Source organism: Papio anubis, chromosome 19, assembly GCF_008728515.1.
Source record: "Papio anubis isolate 15944 chromosome 19, Panubis1.0, whole genome shotgun sequence".
NCBI lineage: Eukaryota > Metazoa > Chordata > Mammalia > Primates > Cercopithecidae > Papio > Papio anubis.
Window position 1 is genome coordinate 63,743,367 of NC_044994.1, and position 21,316 is coordinate 63,764,682.

At 35.7% G+C, this 21,316-nt stretch overlaps 1 long non-coding RNA gene across 1 annotated transcript in view; it reads right to left on the bottom strand.

Annotated features, from left to right (window-relative positions):
• Window positions 1–569: 569 nt before the first annotated feature.
• Window positions 570–21,316, bottom strand: part of LOC116271493 — a 177,132-nt gene continuing 156,385 nt past the window's right edge. The window contains exons 3-4 of the long non-coding RNA XR_004180105.1: window positions 17,018–17,180; window positions 570–2,981 (exon numbers count right to left, since the gene is read on the bottom strand). This is a non-coding gene — a long non-coding RNA (uncharacterized LOC116271493). The remainder of the gene's footprint in view (window positions 2,982–17,017; window positions 17,181–21,316) is intronic.

The following is a 21,316-nucleotide window of genomic DNA, read 5'->3' on the forward strand; positions in this document are numbered from 1 at the left end:
AAAACCTAGGAAGTAATATTTTAGACATAAGCCTTTGTCAAAGAATTTATGACTACGTCCCTAAAAGCAATTACAACAAAACCAAATATTGACAAATGGAACCTCATTAAACTAAACAGCTTCTGCACAACATAAGAAGCTACAAACAGAGTGGACAGACTACAGAATGGGGAAAAATATTCACAAATGTATCAAACAAAGGTCTAATATCTAGAATCCATATGGAACTTAAAAAATTCCACAAGCAAAAAACATATAACCAAATTAAACAATGCGCAAAGGTCATGAACAGAAACTTCTCTAAAGAAGACCTACATGTGGCCAACAAATATAGGAAAAAATGTTCATCATCACTAATCATTAGAGCAATGCAAAACCATACAGAGAGAGCATGTTACACCAATCAGACTGGCTATGATTAAAAAGTCAAAAAAAAAAAAAAAATCAGGCAATGGCAAGCTTATGAAGAAAAGGGAACACTTATACACTGTTGGTGGGAATATAAATTAATTTAGCCACTGTGGAAAGCAAGAACTACCATTCAACTTAGCAACCCAGATACTGGGTATATACCCAAAGGAGTATAGATCGTTATACCAAAAAGACAAAGGCACTTATATGTTTGTTGCAGCACTATTCACAATAGTAAAAACATAGAATCAACCAAAGTCCTGGGAACTATCAGTGGTGGACTGGATGAAAAAAAATGTGGTACAAATACATCATAAAATACCATGCAGTTATAGCATAGAATGAAATCGTGTCCTTTGTAGCAACATGGATACAACAAGAAGCCATTATCGGAAGTGAACTAGTGCAGAAACAGAAAACCAAATACCTCATGTTCTCACTTTTTAGTGTGAGCGAAACATTGAGCATACAAGGACATAAAGGTGGAAACAACAGGCACAATACAAGAGGGTGGAGAGTGAGAAGGCTGAAGTGAAACACTGCCTATCAAGTACTAAGCTCACTACCTGTGTGACAAGATCATTTGTATACCAAACCTCAGTGACACACAATTTACCCATGTAACAAACCTGCACATGCACTTCCTGAACCTAAAATAAAATTTGGATAAAAAACTCAAAATAAATAAGTAATTAAAATATGGCAACTGATTTCAATAGACATTTCAACAAAGAAGCTATAAAATTGGCAAATATGCATATGAAAAGATATTCAACATCATTGCATTGGAAAATACAAATGAAAACCAGAACAGATACCACTTAATATTTACTGCTGTGGCTATAATCAAAAAGTCAGACAAAAACAAGTGTTGACAATTACTTGGAAAACTGGAACTCTTATAAATTGCTAGTGGTAATTTAAAAATGATGCAAATGCTTTGCAAAACAGTTTTACAGTTAATTATATGATTTAGCAATTTTACTCCTATCAGTACACTCAAGATAATTAAAAACAAGCATCCACACAAAATTTGAGCATGAATGTTCATAGGAGCATTATTTACAATAAACATAAAAAATAAAAACAAACCAAATGTCTACCAGCTAATAAATGGATAAATAATATCTGATATATAATGAAGTATTACACTTATACAGTGGACTGTTACTTAGCCACCAAAATAAAAAAGGTCTGAAATATGCTTCAACATGGATTACCTTGAAAACATGATGCTAGGGGGAAAAGCCAGACATAAAAGGCTGTATAATGTATGATTCCATTTATATTAAGTGTCCAGAATAAGCAAGTTGGTAGAGAGAATAAGTAGTTTAGATAGACAGGCAATCAAGTAAATAAATGATTTCCCCATAAATTGTGCTTTTAGGAAAAAGCTTTTTGTGAGAAGTCATTGTCTCTTTTGCCTATGAACCATGGTCTGTAATATCATTATGATTTTCATACGGGTCAGTAGGACTTTTATTGTGGCAAAGAGTCTGTTTTGTCAGTATTTGGATTTTTATTTTTATGTTAATGCTGATTAGTTGTGCCTAAATTTTAAAAGGAGGAAGTTATAGTGAGACATCTCTGACTCCTCACTTCCCATTATGGCCAGAACTAGTTTATCAGGTTTCTTTGGGATTCCCTTTGGCCAAGAGCAGCATCCATTAATCAATTCAGTCTTTTAGGGTCTTTAGGATTTTATTTTTTAGTTTATAGGTTTCCTTTTTTGTCAAAGTATGCTAGTAGTGGTACTGATGGCTAAGCTTTTATTTTTGTCTCATGTCGATGCCAGAGTGGTGTGCTGCCTGACCCGGTTCTATCATGTCCCTAGGTGGGTCGCCTATGGCCAAGGGACTTACAGCCAAAAGACTCATACTCAATTACATGTTCTAGGCCAGATGGGAATGGAGGAGGGCAAGTATGCATTAACCTTTAAAACCCATTTTAAACAACATTACAGCCAAAAATTAAAAGCCAAAAGGCAAGGATACAAAATTGACTTATTTATAAATTTTATGAATTGAGCTACTGTAATCTTGGCTTGTAGCAATTAGTTATACAAAATAGAAGCATTTTGTTCAGCTGTTCAGGCATCTGTGTGCCTGCCCTTGATTTGGAGGACATGAACTAATTATATCCTTCAAAACTGCCCCTTACAATCTTATGTGATGGTTCCTGAACCTGAAGAAATTGAATAGTTGCAAATTCTGTAGGTAAAACAAAATATAAAGAATTAGCAATGTTTTAAATAAAGATGTCATAAGCCTTGCCTCGTTTTGAGAATAACAGAAAAGGAAGCTTATAAGTGGCAAAATATTTACATTATTTAGTATTAAGGCATAGAATAAATTACATTAATTTAGATAGAGGCAAAAGTATTAAATGAATCTTAATGTTTTTGAATACAGACCTGTCCCTGCGTTTGTGTTGCATGAAAGCAGTTTACTTTGATCGTTGCCTTTGCCTGGGTCTAACGACAAGACTTTGGTTAGCTTGAGTTTGGGTCAGATACCAGCAGGAGTCAGCGCCTTCCTTAGATGAGATATGTGTACCCAGAAGTCAAAGCCCTATAATTTAATAACACAAGTATTAGTTAATAGCACATGACAAGGACCTTTTCAAAGGGATTGAGGGGCTGATACTGGAGTACATGCCCTGACTAGAAACTGTAAAAAGATTCTATAGGAGCATGGTGATGAATTTTTACAACTTTGATAAACCTCAGCAATAGGTCAGAGATTTAATTTAGGATTAAATTTTGAGGACGTTTGTCAAAGATGTTAAAAGGCTTACAACATTTGATTAAAACAGAACCATGGGTAATTGTAAAATAGTAGCTACTCATTTAACCAAAGTAATAATTAAAAATCCTTAAAGGCAACACAGAAAGTTATATCTATGTAAAAACCTTAAGCCTTTTAAGTCTCAGTTTTTTAAAGCAATTAAAACTCTAATGAAGACAGTATAGCAACTATCCTGATAAAGTATAAATTTTGTTTCATAACTAGTTACCAAGAAAACAAAAAAAGAAAAAAAATCATTTTGCAGTGTGACTGCCTCTCCTTATTTAAAATCCATTTAGATAACCAGGAAGTCAAACATGATTTAAAAAGTGGGTTGAATTTAATTGGACACAGGAAGACTATGTTTAAGTTTATGAGTGAACCTTACATTATAGAGGAAACAAGAGAAAGGAAAACTGATACCTTGAGCAGTGGAATACAGGACTCTTGATAATAGTATTAGAAGTTTTCTGATTACTTTGAAAATTTAGACATATTAAGAAAAGCCAAGAGCATAGAATTAAGTTATACATTTTTGATCTATAAGATAAAAATATTTCAGCATCAGGTCACAATAACCGTCAGAACCAGAGGCAAAAATTTAGAGAAGCTAGCTAAAAAGATGAAGGCGAGAGTTTTATCTCAGGTCCTTTTAAAGGCAGACAAAGTTGAAAACAGCAAGGCACAATAAAAGTTGAATTTCTAATATATGATTCTGATAACTTATTAAAAGAAAGTTTATAGAATTAAAATCAAAACCTCTTATGATTTTATTAAAAGTAAATCAATACCTTAAGAAAACATTATTTGAACATAGGGGACTAAACTTTAGAAGACTATTTTAAATAATTCCCTTTTCATTATAACTACCTTAATCACATTCAAAACTCCTTTTATAAACTCCTCTTCATGAAAGTTATTCCAACTTATACAGACTATTTATGACATAATTGAACTTTCTAACTTGTCCTATACTTCCCCTATTCCTAAATAAACAATTATTTTTCTTGAGGACAAAATTTACCATATAATATTCTTTCCTATATAAATTATACTTTTTTCTTTATAACCTTCCTTACCAAAAATATGTAATCATATTCATAACTTTATTCGCATCTCTCTCGCCTACTTACTGATTTCTTTTTAACTTTTTCATAAATAACTTATAAATAATCCTCAAGTTACATAATAATATTTTTTCTCAATAAGAACATAATTTATAGAATTATATATTAACTAGAATTTTAATTTTTAGTAACTTTAAATTTTAGCGAAAATTTAGGAAGCGAGAATTCCTAAACTGTTTATTAGATTTCAGTATTTTATAGATGAAACAATCTGAGAAGTTTTAGAAATACATTACCACATTATAACTTTTTTAAAGCTGTAAATAACCCAGACACCCAATGAGCATCCAAAAGAATTTTAGTTTTTTGTGTTTTTCTTTTTGAGATGGAGTCTCACTCTGTCGCCCAGGCTGGAGTGCAGTGGCGCGATTCCGGCTCACTGCAAGCTCCGCCTCCCGGGTTCCCGCCATTCTCCTGCCTCAGCCTCCTGAGTAGCTAGGACTGCAGGTTCCCACCACCAGGCCTGGCTAATTTTTTGTATTTTTAGTAGAGACGGAGTTTCACCGTGTTAGCCAGGATGGTCTGGATCTCCTGACCTCGTGATTCGCCCGCCTTGGCCTCCCAAAGTGCTGGGATTACAGGTGTGAGCCACCATGCCAGGCCTTAACAATTTTAGTTTTAAATTACAAAGAAGTCCATTTACAAGCATTAATTTCATTTACATGTATTCATTTTTTTTGATAAATTTTAAGCTTATTAAGATTACTTTTGAAAAATGAGATATTACACAAAGCTAGTCATTAAAGTTATTTTTAGTCATTAAATTATTTTTCTATTAACATTTTAAAGTCTGTGAGCATTAAACGTTCACCTGAGAACCTTAAAGTTAAACATATGAGCATTTTATCTGTTTTCATTGAACTAGCAATTTGAAATTATACTGATTTGTCAAAAAAAGCCAAAGATTATTGGTTTTGGTTGGGTTTATAGTGTCAACCTGAAAACATTTAGCACAGGCAAATATAAAACTTTTTTACCCAGACAAAATGTATGTCGACAATTCTGGAGACATTTTTATTTTTATCTCATCAATGATTTTAAAGCCAGTTTATTTATTGAAGATTATTAAGTTCATGTGACCTTGAATACCATTTGGACTTATTTAAGAGTTCTCATCTATTTATAAGCCAACCTGGTAGGATGCTAGACACAATAAAGAACATAAAGCATGTATAGACACATAAATGTATCTATACATGTATGCACACATACAAACAAAGATCCAGCAGTTTTTTTCTCAAAACTCTGCCCACGAGACAGCATCACAAACTCACTGAACAATAAAAGATAACTGGATCCAAGTTATTTCTGACAAAATGGTAACCCGTCTAAATGGCTAAACATTGCTAATAGGTAATCCAATGAGGGACATAAAGCAAAATTTTGGGTAAAGCAGTTTAACTGGCAGTTTTGATTTTAAAACTTCTTTTACTTCTGTTTCCTTTTTAAAATGTAAATAATATTTTAATGTTTTTATTTTAGCCTGAACTGACTGAGATGTATAAAAAAACAAAGTCTCCAAGTAACCTTGAAACAATGAATTTAATCTCAACACTAGTAGCTTAATAACAGCAGATTCAAATCAGGCAGAAAATGAAAATCAGAAATACAGAGCTTTAGAAGACTATACTTAACTCTATTGTTGCAGATGAAGCATTTGGGCTCTGGATTTGTCTTGCTGTTATTTGATCATCAGTTTAAAATGTGCACAAAAATGAGCTATATTATATAACTAGTTGGAATTTCAGATAGTTTAGAAAATAGTTCACATGCTTTCTCCCCTAGAACACTTGCCACAGATAAAAGGAATACTCTGGAGAAAGAGGATGACAATATGAGGGCCAGGAGTTTGGAAACTGTTTCTCCCCTAACTAAGATACAGACAGCCTCTCTTGCTGCCTTCTGACAATTGGATGGACCTGGTCTTGGCCGATGGGATGGAGACTGTGCCAAAGCACCCTTGGAGGGTGGGCATAACACTAAACAGAGACATAAATACACATGAATCTGATGCAGATGGAGCACTCCAAACCGATTCTGAAAGAGGGGAGACTGAAGCAAAGTCCTGATCTTAACCTCAAACTGAGATAGCACCACAGAGTGACCTGCATTAAGTCCACATGGCACCACAGATGACATATACTGGGTCTAAATGGCTGCAGAGCTCAGATGGCGGAAACAAGATTTCTGGGCGCACTTTGGTTGATTTACCTAGTTCTGGAAGCCTGCCAACTTCTCAGATTTTTTTTTTTTTTACACTGACAGAACGTTGGAGTAGTTGATGCCATGAAGGAGAGAGAAGGGAAGATCCCTGAGCCAAAAGCACTCTCAACAGCTGCTGGCCATTCCCTGAGCTCCCAGCAAGGGGGTCCCAGCCACCAGCAGCTGGCATTTGCAAGTGGCTGCCATCCCACCTGGTAGCATGAATGGGTAACTGCTGCAGCCAATGGTTCCATTCATTGGAAACCATGTGTATAGGCTGAGCTGCTTGAACCACACAGTTCCTCAAATGGGTCACCAAATTTCTACCTAGCTCAAGACCGGCCACTTACTGCTCAGAGAGCTGACAATATGAGAAGCAACGAGTGGTGAAAGGAAAGCAGTTTTATTAATCAAATGCTAGTAGTTGAGGATTGGCCAGGCTCACGTCTTTAAAAGACCATTCCAGCTTTTGAGGCTTAATGAAGGGGTTTAAGGAAGAAAACTTGGGGTGCGAAACGTGAGTGGTGCAGGAGGGTGCAGGTCTGTGTGTCTTGTTCTGATGGTTATCTTAGGTAATCGCCCAACCAGAGGTCTGGTTGGTGTCATCTCAATTTTATCTTTGTAGTAGTGGACTAGTTCTTCATAACTCCACCTAAGCAGGAGGATAATGCAGCTAGGTCTCTGTGCCTGGTCTGTTTCAAGATTAGCCCTCAGAACTTTCAAGCAGCACATAATTAGATACAAGCATATAGTTAGGTAAACATGTATGTTGTAAGGGAGTGTATGGTGAGAAAAGGAGCGTTTTAATGTTTCAAAGACATTATATTTCAAAACTATTTTCCAGCACTACAGAGAAAAAAAAGAAGGGGATTTCTGTAGTAAGATGCAACTTTATATCTTGAGACTACGGAGAAAAGAGGAAAAGAAAAAAATAAAGTATAGTTTTAGGTTGAACTGTTGTTTGTTGACATTGACAGTAGAATTTTTATAGGTATGCGTTAGTAGCAGAAATTCTTCCTCCTAGTTGCTAAGAGTTTTTATCCTAGATAATAATTGATTATGAATATTTCTTTTCTTTTACTGATCTGTTATTATAAACAATTATCAGTTTGGTCTTTCAATGTGAAACCTGTCTTCCATTCCAAGTATATATTATCCTTTTTATATATTCCTGAATTGTGTGTGTTGATATGTTGTTACAGGTCTTTGAATTTATATTCATGAATGAAGTCAATCTATAGGTTTGTATGTATTTTTTTAAATAATGCTTTTGTCTGGTTTTGGCGTCAGAGTAGTGGTGCCCTCATAATATGAATTGAGAATTATTTCCTTCTATTCTATTTTGTGGAATATTTTGTGTAGAATTAATACCTTTTCTTCTATAAATGTTTGCTAAAGTTCATATTTCAGTCAGGGGATTATATTTGTTGGATGATTCATTCATTTTGTTTGTTGTTGTTGTTGATTTTCCTACAAATGGACTCATGTGCATATAAACATTTATCCAAACAATGAAGGCATCCCTCTGCACATTCTTCTGTTTCTTTCTCTCTACAGCTCCCTTCTACCTGGCATTCTATCCTACAAATGCTAGCCAGTTTGACATCTTCCAACTTCAACTTTTGTCTCCTTGAATCAAGGTTATTGTGAGACTCTGTTTGGGTGTCTGCTCTCAGTCTGATATTTGGGCACTGCCTCCAAATGATAATCTAGGGAAATCATGTTATTTATATTATTTGGTTTGTCTTCTATTGGGAATCACAGTCTTGCATAGCCTGTGGTACAATGTCCAAAGCGAATCATTTTATATTTTTGTCAACTTTCTATTTGTTTAAGCCAATATGGTATGTCTGTTCCCTCAACAAAGCAAAATAATGTGCTTTTTAGAAATGAAATCTCTTCACTGATCTTCTGATATTTTCATATTATCACTCAAAATTTTTTGATTCATTCAGTCTTATGATGACTGTGCTTTTGAGAATTAAAGAAAACAGCTTCCAAGCACACTTGAAAAAAAGTGTATCTAGGAGTGGAGCTAAAATATCTTGGAGGATTTTTTGTGAGACAGACATCAATAGTATGCAGAAAGCACTGAAAACCTATTCTAAATTAAAGGTGACAGGTGACAATTAAGATAAATTTTCACAATACTCCCTGGCATTTTCAGAAATTCTCAGGACCAGAAATGATTCAATAAGGAACAAAGATTTCTTGTAGTCAGGCAGACATAGTTTGTACTATAGTATTTGGATATTAAAAGAAACAGCTGTTAGTGAGAGAAAAATTGCGAATTTCACAATTTTTTAAAACCTTAGTCTTAAATGTTAAGACTAAGTTTACCTTACCCTTCAATTTAGCATTCACAGTTAATCACTTTTATATAAATATAATTTTCAAATATATCGTGTTAAATTTTGTTATCAGATTACTTTTTATGCCTTTGACCAGAAAGTACAAGTCATGAGAATTCGACTTGTAGTTTGATCAAATTATAACTTATTTGCCTAACTAGACTCTGAATAAGTTTAACCTAGAATTGGACTTACACAAAATTATTACTTCTTTATATGTGAGTTCATTCAATGAGAGAATTGTAAATTTTCCTGAAAAGTTACCATTTCCAAAACATCCACAAATATTAGATCAATGTCAAGCTCTAATTGCAGGTGTCAACATGTCCAGCATACTTAATCACCAGGTAATTAAGTTTAATTTGTCAATTATATTTTTGTAAGTGCATATTATTTTGTTGGATTAAATATTGGTTTAAAAAAGGAACTCCAGAAGTTTAAAACTAACCTAACCTGAGATTACGTAAGTCATTACACAGTAATAAAAGAAAAATATTTTGTTTTATTCTGCATATGCCATTGATTGTCAATACAGATGTAGAGCCTCTTTTTCTCAAAGAACATGAGTCCATGAATATGAGATCATTTTAATCATGAGCACACTAACTCCAGTCTGCAGGTGTCAGTACATATCTATATCTAGATATCTATACCCATATCTATATCTAATCTGTAGGTATCTATTTGTATCTAAGATTTCCATGACAAGATATTAATTCCCGGGTAGTTTTTGGTAACTTTAACTTTCTTGAGTAAGTCTAGCATTATGCAGCTCTTGTGTGACGCTTCCCCTGAACAAAATAGAGCACACTATTTCGTGAAATGCCAGGGTTTGAATGATGTTGTACTCTCCAACATTTATTTTGAAATTAATTCCCAATACAACAGTATTAAGAGGCATGGCCTTGGGTGGAGCCCGCATGAATAGAATTAGCACCTTCATAAAAGGGCTTGAGGTTGAAGGGAGCTCTCTGGCCCTTCAGATCCTTGGACTGTGAGAAGACACCGCACTCCTCCTCTACAGAGGATGCTAAAACAAAAGGCTATATTGGAAGCAGAGAGGAGCCCTCGCCAGACACCACTTCAGACATAAACATTCAACACATTAGGAGATAAGGCTTTAGTTACATATCATTTCTTCCCAAAGAGGTCTTGTTAACTCCAAGAGTAGGTATCCTATTCCATTATTTTGTTTCATAGGCCTTTTTAAAAATTATCATTAACAGCAAATTATATCTCCATTTATTTTTGTGTTTCTGATTTTTGCTACTCTCCTCCATCAGGAAGTAAGCTCAATAAAAGCCTAAGAATTTTCTTTCTCTGAACAGATCTGAATAACGAAAACAAAATTGAGTTAGTATATACTGAATCTCAGATGGTGCTTCAGATTAAAGCATCAGTTTACAATCATCCCAGTACTGGAAAGCAGAAAGGAATTTGAAAATGATGTGACTACGGTGATGATGATGGAGGGCTGAATAACAGCCACCAGATGTTGATGCATCCCTGTGCTGTGGCAACTCCTTAGCCAAAGGAGAGATTTTAGTTTAACATCGTTATTGATAAAATAGATGATTTAAAAAGTCTTGAATGTCGTAAAGAGAGTAAAGGATACCACTCAATCCGAAATATTTAAACTTTAAGCAAACAAAGAAATGAGAAGAGCAAAGGTAAAGAAAACAAAGAAGGTAAAGGGGAAAAGGTAAGTGAGAAAAAGACATCGATGCAACTGAACTAAATGCAAAAAAAGAAACTCAGTGGCAAAAACAGAGATCTGTTCATTGTGTAGTAGATTAAATAAAACATCTTTGAAGAATGATTTACATTATGGTCTCTCAACATAGGTTGTCTCATAAAATACACTACATAGGGGTTTAAAGGTCCTACAGTTTTATGCATGAAGCAGGTCTAAAATCTCCAGCATTTTTTTATGAATGTCTTTACTTTGCTAACTCATCAAATCTCTTGTTAATATGGAATATCTCCTTATGTAAAAAATAAATTTTATTTTGGTTAAGAGAGGATTATTTGTTCTTCCAGCTGTCATACCCAAATAGCCAATTACTCACTGAAATATCCCTGTGAAAGCTCTTCAGCCCCTGTGCTAGTGTGGGTAATTGGCAATAATGTCTGAAAATCCACTGGAAAATATTTTGACTGTTCATCAAGTATTGCAATGAACCAAGATTATGTTATATCATTATGAATTCAATTATTAATTGATCAATCACTACACTCTAAAATAACTGATGGTTTAGGAATTTTCTGTGCCTCCAAGGAAATTAAAGGCAAATCCATGTCAGTCATCTGTTAACAAAGGCTCCTTTAAGGAAGCCACTGGAATACGAATGGAAAGCCCTGCAGCAGTTTTGGTCAACTCTAACCTACTGACTTTTATTTTATTTTTTTTCTTAATAACCTTTTATTTAAGGTGCCTATTTGATTTTCCTCTGACTTTTCTACCTTAAAAAGGAAATTTGGTTCAAAAGTAATATATCAAAGTACTTAACACTGATACAAATTAGAGTTCTGTCTATTTCTTTTTTATACACGTTTCTAGTAGATATAGTTTTGCAGAAGCCCGAGGATAGAAAAACACCAAAGTCTCAGCTATTTGAGACTTCAATGGGAGAACTGTTTATCCCCTCAAGATCTTTTTTTTTTTTTTTTTTTTTTAATCACAGACAGGCATAGTCTTTCCCTGAAAATCTCAAATAAAAAGATTTTTCTTCCCTCCCACTAACCCTGTTACTGAAATTTTATTTTATGTCAATATTCTGGCAACACAACCCAACATTTAACATGCATTAATTTTTGATATAATCTATACCATGTGGAATGACACTTCTCTACACTAACATTAGAGCCTATATTAGCACACTTGTTCTGGAACACACATTGTCCCTTCTTTTCATCATTGCTAAGATGAGAAGGAGGACAGCAGGAAGAACATTCCCATTCATGTGTTAAAACACTGAATGCCTCCTCACCTTGTCAAGCAAGGGGCCAGATTTTGAGATTAAAAAAACAAACAAACAAACAAACAATGAAAAGCATCAAACCTGGGCAATTGATGAGCTAGCAGTCTACTGGGGAAGACTCACTAAAGCTTATTTGCGTGAATTATTAAGTGCTGTGGTGCACACAATGGGAATTAAACTGATATTTATGTATCTTCTACTAACAAGCTTTCCCATTTCTTGAGAAAGGGCATTGTCCACTTCTTGCTTATTGTACACACTCCTCCCACTCCAAGTATGACTTAATGTAGTGGTTTGCATAAAGGAATATATTATTTCCCAAACTTTTGTTAAGACTGGAATCACCAGAGGCAAATATGAAATATGAACTCCCTCAGTTGAGAGTTGTATGGTATAGTGATTAAAATCTTTGATCTGGTGTCAGAGTGCTTGGGTTCAATTCTCAGACCTATTACTCATTAGTTGAGTGAACTTGAGTAAATTATTTAATTTTCTGCAACTCAGTTCTCTCATCTTAGAGTGGAAAAATATGCCTTCATAGTATTGCTAGATGGGTTAAATGAGTTTTATATGAAGAATTCTTAAAGTTACGTTAGACCCAAGGCAAACATTCTCCACTGTTGCTAGGTTTTACTAGGGATGTCCTGAATCATAATGAACAACTGTCATATCATCAGAGATCCATTCCAAGGTTCCGACACTCTTTATTTTTTAATTGTAAATTGTTTTTCTCCATAGATAGTTCACCTGACACATTACTTATTTCTTTATTTTTTTACATCTTTCTCACCCTCAGTATAAGGGATTTTTAGAAAATGATGAATTTTGTCTCACTGTAATATTTCTTGCACTGAGAACATTGCCTGAATGAACACACATGAAAGATGTGTGATTTCTTTTACTTGACTAAATTAAAAATAAATTGTTGAATAAAGAATACATTTCATATTAGCTTAAATACTAGGTTGGTGCAAAAGTAATTGCAGTTTTTGCCATTGAAAGAAATGCCAACAATCGAAATAACTTTGCACCACCCTACCAACAAATATTTTAAAAAGAAAGATTGTTCCTTAAAGGTAATCAGGAACGACTGGCACTGCCTTGCATTCCCCACAGCTGGACTATAACCTACAAGATCTTCTTCCTGCCTCTAGGCTCCTGGCCTCCCTAGCACCAACACTTCTAAAATCCAGATGGCCTAACCACAATTGCTCTTACCCTCAATTTTCTTAGAATATTTACTTTAGAAAACTTTTATTTTCTGTACCCCTTTGAAATGGTAATTTTTAAGAAGCCTCTTTCACGTTTTAAAACCCAAGACTTTATTTTTTAAGGACCTGGGAGCAGTCCCTTTGAAATGCAATCATCAAGGAAGATAGCGCCTCCCTGGTCTTGTCTCCGTGGGAGGGCAGAAGCCTAACTTCCTGGGGCCCTTGCTGCAAGGTCTAAAACTACCTCCCACTGTGAAGATGACTGCTCCTTTGTGGCAGTCCAACTAATAAGCACATATGGGCTAAGTTCCGCACACCCAACTCTTAAAAATCCACTAGCTCTTTGTTTTTGTACAATTGATAGACATGGCCCCTCTTTGCTATTGCAATAGCCTTGAATAAAGCCATCCAGCACAATGCTTTGACAAAAGAAACCTTTATGATTCAAGTTGTGTGGAGAATTCAGAAAGCACTCTTTGAGAGACAGTTCACATCAAAGTTTTGTGGTGTTTAAGAGATGGATTACTAGTATGTTAGTCAGTAGCTTTATTTTATTTTATTTTCAGTTTGAAGGTAATTATACATTGCAGAGCAGCTCTTCTTCTGAATGTGGTGCTCCAGACTGGTAATTCTTTTGGTTTGTTTTGTTTAATCCTGACTGATTTAATGAAAAGTCATGAGGTAGGCTGCCTCAGGGTTGGTTCAGTGTCTCAGTCATGTAAACAAGGACCCAGATCTTTAAAATCCTTGCATTCTACTAACCTCCACATCCCAGCTTTTGGCTTCTATGCCCACACGTGTTTCTGACATTCACAGGAGGGCTGCTGAGCTCTAGACACCAGATCCAATGTCCGCAGCTGCAGGGTGAGGTGTCGGTGGGAATGAGGAAGAATAACTTTTTCCTCACATGACTATTTCACTCATCCCCTGCCCCTCAGGAAGGACTTTCTCAGAAGCCTCCAGAAGATAACCTCTTATATTTTATTGATCAGAGCTTGGTCACATGTTCATCAGTAGACAAGTCACTGGTAGAGCATGAGATTTTGTGTATTGCTTTGAGTATGGCTGGACACACTGTTACCCAAGCAAAAGTGGGATTCTGTTATCAAGAAAATGGAAAAAACACTGGGCAGGCACATCCCACTCATCTAGAAATTCTTATTGAGCTCTGTAATGCCAAAGACAGCACCTCAGCCAGGTAATTCCTGATACAGAGAAGAAATGTGCAATCGCATTTTAGCAACGTATTTTCTATTACTATGCAGATAAATCTCTTCCCAATGCCTAATTGAAAAAAATGCAACAGAGTTCAATTATACTGACACAATCCTCATTCTTCTAATCTCTGGGGCATCTTCCACTCTTTCTTTCCTAACACCTCACATACAATTACCAAGTCTTGTAGGTTCTACTCTAAGTATCACTAATATTTTGTAAACCTTACTTATCTGTGAATCCAGGAAAAGTTATTGAACTCCAAAACTCAACTGTCTATACCTCGTTGACACTTTATTTAAATCTAGTATCTACTTCTCCAATTTAAGGTCACTTTTCAAACTTGAGGTCTCTCCCCATCACTCCCTGACAAACACTGTTAACATCAATGTCTACATTTTTCTTTCTACCCAGTTATTTTTTCATTCCAGTGTAGCAGGCTCGTTGTGATCGATTGAGCAAGCAGGGGTACGATTGAGGAAGCCGGGTACCTGACAGGGTCTGCAAGCACCAGTGGTCAGAGTGAAACAGAACAGAATGAGAGGTTTCACAACGTCCTTCCATACAATGTCTGGAATCTATAGATAACATCAGTTGCTAGGTCAGGGGTCGAATTTTAACTACCAGGCTTAGGTCAGGCAGGCCCAGGCCTGGTTTCGGGTCTGGTTCCTAGGCGCCGGGCTACCTGCCTTTAGTTTCACTTATTTTTCCTTTTCTGAGTATAAAACAATATAAAACAATATGAGAGACTCTCTCTCTTCCCTCACCATGAGATTTAACATTCACGCCCATGACTATTATAAAGGCTTTGCTTCTCAATTTCTTGGCATCCTCATCTCCTTTGACCTGTATTTGAACTGAAACAAATTCACACATTACTCGTCCAGAAATTTGCAACTTGCAGGCCTTGTAACATTTGGAAACATTCTCAAATATCTATTCTCTATCTATGCTTTTCTATTCACAGTGTTGTACTATATTTAGTCTAATGATAACTGTTCTATAAACTCACTAAAACCAGCCCTTCTTGTCCAATGAATGCTTTATTTCTTTCCATATTAGCCACTTCTTTTTATTCCATGTACCTAGCTATACAATTTCATTCCTTTAATACAATATTTAATCAGATTCTCTCAAATTCCCTCTGTGTTCTCCTGCCATCATGCTGCTTTGACCACGTCTACACGAAGTTCAACTGCCTGCTCTTTCCATGTCTATAAGATTTCAAAAGCGTGCTGCAGAAGACAAATTTTATAACTGTGCTAAATATATCAACTCTTAATCCAGTTTTCAGTTCATCCTCACTCTCAGCTGATTAATTCAAAAACCACATCTCAGATGAAATAGAGGCTGCAGCAGCTCAAATCCGGAACTTTTTTTTTTTTAGTCACCCAACGTAAAGCTTCCCAACATGATGTCTGTTCTTTCCTTTTGTCCTCCGGTTCATGTGGATGAGGTGTGTCTGTGGAGAACCTGTTTTTTGAATGTGGTATTTAAAGCATGTAGAGTGGAGTTAGCACTGGTTTTGAATCTTGACTTTGCTACTAGATGTCTGCCTGATGCTAAGAAATAATAATTGTTCAATGCCTCTACTTTCTCACCTCTAATTTTGCATAAGTGAGAAATACCATTGCTATTGCCATTGTCACCGTTCCTGAAGTGACAACCCTTTGATAACTCCTCTGGTAGAAACCAATACATTCCAGGTGTCTTTCTCTTTCCTAATTCTGTCTGTCTTTCCCAGGCATAGTTTGACTATGAGCGCCATAATTCCTTTTCAGATTAAGGGAAGTTGATCTCTTTCCCATATAATCTTAATGCCAATTTCTGAACTATTGATTTGTACTTTTGGCTACAATGGCTTATGTGGTTTTGTAACCAAAAACAATGAATCTCTTTCTTTGTTGCTTTATACTGCTGCTGTTTTACAACTGAAACAGTTTTTAAACATGCTGTCCCTTAATCACTGAAGCACATTTTTCCTAAAACTTAACATAGCTTGTAAACTGTTTCCCACATGGGACAGGTTCAAATAGATATTTATCCAAATAAAATATAAATAAATCAATCTTATTTCAAAAAATTTAAGCTATAAAAGGCAAGTGGCAAACCACTTTCATCATGTCAAATGATATTACATAGGAAATTTAGTTTCTCATAACATTAGAGCTTATCTCAGTGACTTCAGTATGATAGGAAAAATATTTTGAACAGAAAATTCACACTGGGTTGCTTTTGAAGAAGGATGGACTCTCCTACCCTTGTTGCTGTAGTCCCCTTTACGGGCTATCCCATGAATTTGCAAGGTACATGGTTTACCTGATTAACAATGCTATTTAAAGTAAAATGTAGTCTCATTCCTCTTCTCCTTCATTCCATTTTTATGGATTCTTTCCATTTAAATCTAATCACACTAGTATTCTATTCTTCTATATCCATTTGAAACTTTCTTGAACTATCAGCTAATTTACTGCTGAAAATTTACTTAATGATTAAAGTGAAAGTGACCCAGGAAGGGGAATAAGGACAACAGAAAGTAGTGAACCCTTTCTTGTTCCGTCACGTATCATGGCATGAGTCTCAGAGATCAGAGAATGAGACCTTCCTTCACAACTTTGAGAAGCTGCTTTTCTCTGAGGAGAATCAGAGTTCTTTTCCAATGAACTATTTTTTATGGGAAGACTTTACCCATTTTTTTCATCCAAAATATTTCACTCACTGTCGAGGATTTACCTATGGATTTTATGTATATGCAATTCGTCAGTTTGAATCCACACTCCATTGCATGCTTCTCACAGATTATTCCTTGGTGCCTTGATGAAGACTAGGTTATGGCAGCATTCCACCTCTCTTTGGGCAGTGTGTGAACCATATTCTCAAGTTGCGTCACATTTTCCTGCAGTGGGATATATAATTAAAACTCTCCTTTAAATCCTAGTTTAGAATAACTGGCTCTGGTTTGTGTTAACTAAGCTTTTGAAAGACTCAAAACACTCATGATTTGAAATCTGTGTAGATGCTGAAAGAACAATGTGGTTTAACTCCAAAATAAAAGTCGAGACTCTTGGACCATTATCAGTGGGACACAACCTGTGCCTGTAAGTTGTAGAATGCATATGCCCATATTTTTAAGAGTTTTATTACTCAATACTAAACTGTTCTGTTTGTCATAGTTTTCTGACACATATGCAAACAGACCTAGAACAATTGGCCATTTTCCCAGGTCAGGTACTACAACTTGGCCCAGTGAGATTAACTTCCCAGGCCATTTTCTGTTGTGATAAGCTAAATGCAAGTTGTTCAGAGGGTCTGGTAAACTCTGGTAAATATACCGTTTCTCTCTTCTGATGGGTTCAGCCCCATTTATAAATACCTCTGTAATAGTTTGCTTCTAAAAAAAGATACGTATTTTACATATTATGTACTATGTTATAAGGTACTTACTAACAAGTTAGAACTAAGATTGTAAGGACTTTATAGAAATTTACTAGTTTAAGCCTCATAATCAGCCTACATGTTAAAACCCTTCAATTTGTTTTCTTTTCATGTGTATGAAATTAAAACCCAGAAATGTTACTTACTTTCCTTTGGGCAGATTATTGACACTAATAGCTGGTGTTCTTTAATCCAGTACTATCAGTGAATTATTACAGTCATCTTAAAAGACCTGATATCCCACTTATAAAAGATGCTTTGTCCTATGGTATTTCAAGTATAGATTTTAATTTAAATATTGTCATCTCAACCTAAGCAGTTTGTCAATTATGGTTCAACTGTCAGCCATCTCTATTGACCTCAAAAATGTCATGTTTATAATTAATAATCACCAGAGATAAGTTCAGATTTAATTGTGGGTCTCCACAATCTGTAGATAGATTATTGTCACCCATCCTTCCTTTTAGAGAGCTAAATATTCATTTTAAGATGACATTTCCCTCCTATACTTTTAAAACCTGTAATACAGACATTAAAAACAGAAAAATTCTGTCACCTTATCAGATACTATCTTATTTCATCAATCCAGTTTTAAAACCAACTAGACTGACCAATATCCCTGATGAACATCGATGCAAACATCCTCAATAAAATACTGGCAAACCGAATCCAGCAGCACATCAAAAAGCTTATCCACCATGATTAGGTGGGCTTCACCCCTGGGATGCAAGGCTGGTTCAACATACACAAATCAATAAAAGTAATCCAGCACATAAACAGAACCAAAGATGAAAACCACATGATTATCTCAATAGATGCAGACGGCCTTTGACAAAATTCAACAGTCCTCATGCTAAAAACTCTCAATAAATTCAGTATTGATGGGATGTATCTCAAAATAATAAGAGCTATTTATGACAAACCCACAGCCAGTATCATACTGAATGGGCAAAAACCGGAAGCATTCCCTTTGAAAACTGGAACAAGACAGGGATGCCTTCTTTCACCACTCCTACTCAACATAGTGTTAGAAGTTCTGGCCAGGGCAGTCAGGCAGGAGAAAGAAATAAAAGGTATTCAATTAGGAAAAGAGGAAGTTAAATTGTCCCTGATTGCAGATGACATGATTGTATATTTAGAAAACCCCATCGTCTCAGCCCAAAATCTCCTTAAGCTGATAAGCAACTTCAGCAAAGTCTCAGGATACAAAATCAATGTGCAAAACTCACAAGCATTCTTATACGTCAATAACAGACAAACAGAGAGCCAAATCATGAGTGAACTCCTATTCACAACTGCTTCAAAAAGAATAAAATACCTAGGAATCCAACTTACAGGTGATGTGAAGGACCTCTTCAAGGACAATTACAAACCACTGCTCAACGAAATAAAAGAGGACACAAACAAATGGAAGAACATTCCATGCTCACGGATAGGAAGAATCAATATTGTGAAAATGGCCATACTGCCCAAGGTAATTTATAGATTCAATGGCATCCCCATCAAGCTACCAATGACTTTTTTCACAGAATTAGAAAAAACTGCTTTAAAGTTCATATGGAACCAAAAAAGAGCCTGCATTGCCAAGACAATCCTAAGCCAAAAGAACAAAACTGGAGGCATCACACTACCTGACTTCAAACTATACTACAAGGCTACAGTAACCAAAACAGCATGGCACTGGTACCAAAACAGAGATATAGACCAATGGAACAGAACAGAGCCCTCAAAAATAATACCACACATCTACAAACATCTGATATTTGACAAACCTGACAAAAACAAGAAATGGGGAAAGGATCCATATTTAATAAATGGTGCTGGGAAAACTGGCTAGCCATATGTAGAAAGCTGAAACTGGATCCCTTCCTTACACCTTATACAAAAATTAATTCAAGATGGATTAAACACTTAAACCTAAAACCATAAAAACCCTAGAAGAAAACCTAGGCAATACCATTCAGGACATAGGCATGGGCAAGAACTTCATGTCTAAAACACCAAAAGCAATGGCAACAACAGCTAAAATTGACAAATGGGATCTAATTAAACTAAAGAGCTTCTGCTTAGCAAAAGAAACTACCATCAGAATTAATGGGCAACCTACAGAATGGGAGAAAATATTTGCAATCTACTCATCTGACAAAGGGCTAATATCCAGAATCTACAAAGAGCTCAAACAAATTTGTTTGTTTGATATGTATCATTTTTATTGTATTAAATAAATTAAGATTAAGTACTTAGAGAGAATTTGTATTATTCTATTTTAATATATTGTATGTTAACTATTGGATTCAACAAATATTTACCAAGAAATTTAAGGCACTAAGTTCAGAACTGAATAGCCAGTGCACTCATGAAATTTATGCTAGTAGGGAAAACATATGTTACTAAAAAATGTAAAAACTCATATATAATAAAGAGAAATACAGGGAAATATCCACTTCTACTGGGGGAATGGGCAGGGTTTTTTAGAAATCTTCCCTGAGTTGAAACATCAATGAAGAATAGCAATTACTGGGCATGATGGGAGTTTGGTTGGAGAAAGAATTCTGAGCAGAAGAGGCATCATGTATGAAGGCTCTGAACCAAGGTGACAATTAAGAAACGGAAATAAACACACATACACACACACACATAGGTTTACTTCACATATAAAATAAATTCAATAAGCACAAAGCTAAATTTTTGACACCAAAATCTTCACAGCTAATAATTACAACAAGTAAACAGAAATGTTAAGTTCATGTATAGTCAACATAAGTCAACATAAGAGGTGTATGTATAGAGGTGCATAGGAGGTGCATAAGTCAACATAAGAAGTTCATGTGTAGTCAACATAAAAGGTGAGATAGATCCTAGTTATTAATCAGACAATGTAGGCACACAAAATTTCTCATCTTGTTAAACATAGTTTCACTGTCCTGATCAGTTTGGTGAAGATGAAACTCATTTTTCTAACAGCAAAAATCAAATTTTTGCTGTCTTCTCCATAAGCCTTAGTATGAAGTATTTGGCAGTCAATATGAGAGTGTTAACACAAATTCCTTGAACATCTATGCCAAAAGCGATTACCAGTGTTTCGTCTTCCAGTCTCAGGTCTGGTCCTCATCAAGAACCCAGTGTTCCCACCCGAGATGGAGACGTGAATAATCTTCGTAAGCCCAATCCTGCCAGAAGCGTGAAGCAAGGGGAAATTTGGAAGGCTGAACAGGAAAGAGTAGAAGTTTAGTTTACTGCTCTCCAAAATAGAAGCTCTTTTCCCTGAGATAGAAGCAAGATGTAAGAGAAAGGGTCAAAGAAACTGGATTCAATTTTAATGTAGCCTAGATGCTGAAATAACCCTATCTCTACTAAATGTCAAACCTCTTGCACCCACTTCACAGTCTCTTGACCAAAAAAGTGACTCCAGTGTTGCCACGGCAACCGTCCGTGGGTAGGCATGAACCGACCTCACCTCAGCTGCAGCAGCCCACGCACACAGCTCACTTTCTGCCTGGACTCCTCTGCCTGCAGCTGGTATTCTGCCTGCTGGAATTTGTTCATCCATTTCATCGTGGGCCAGTGTGAAATGGTGAGGGAGTTGAACAGCGTCAC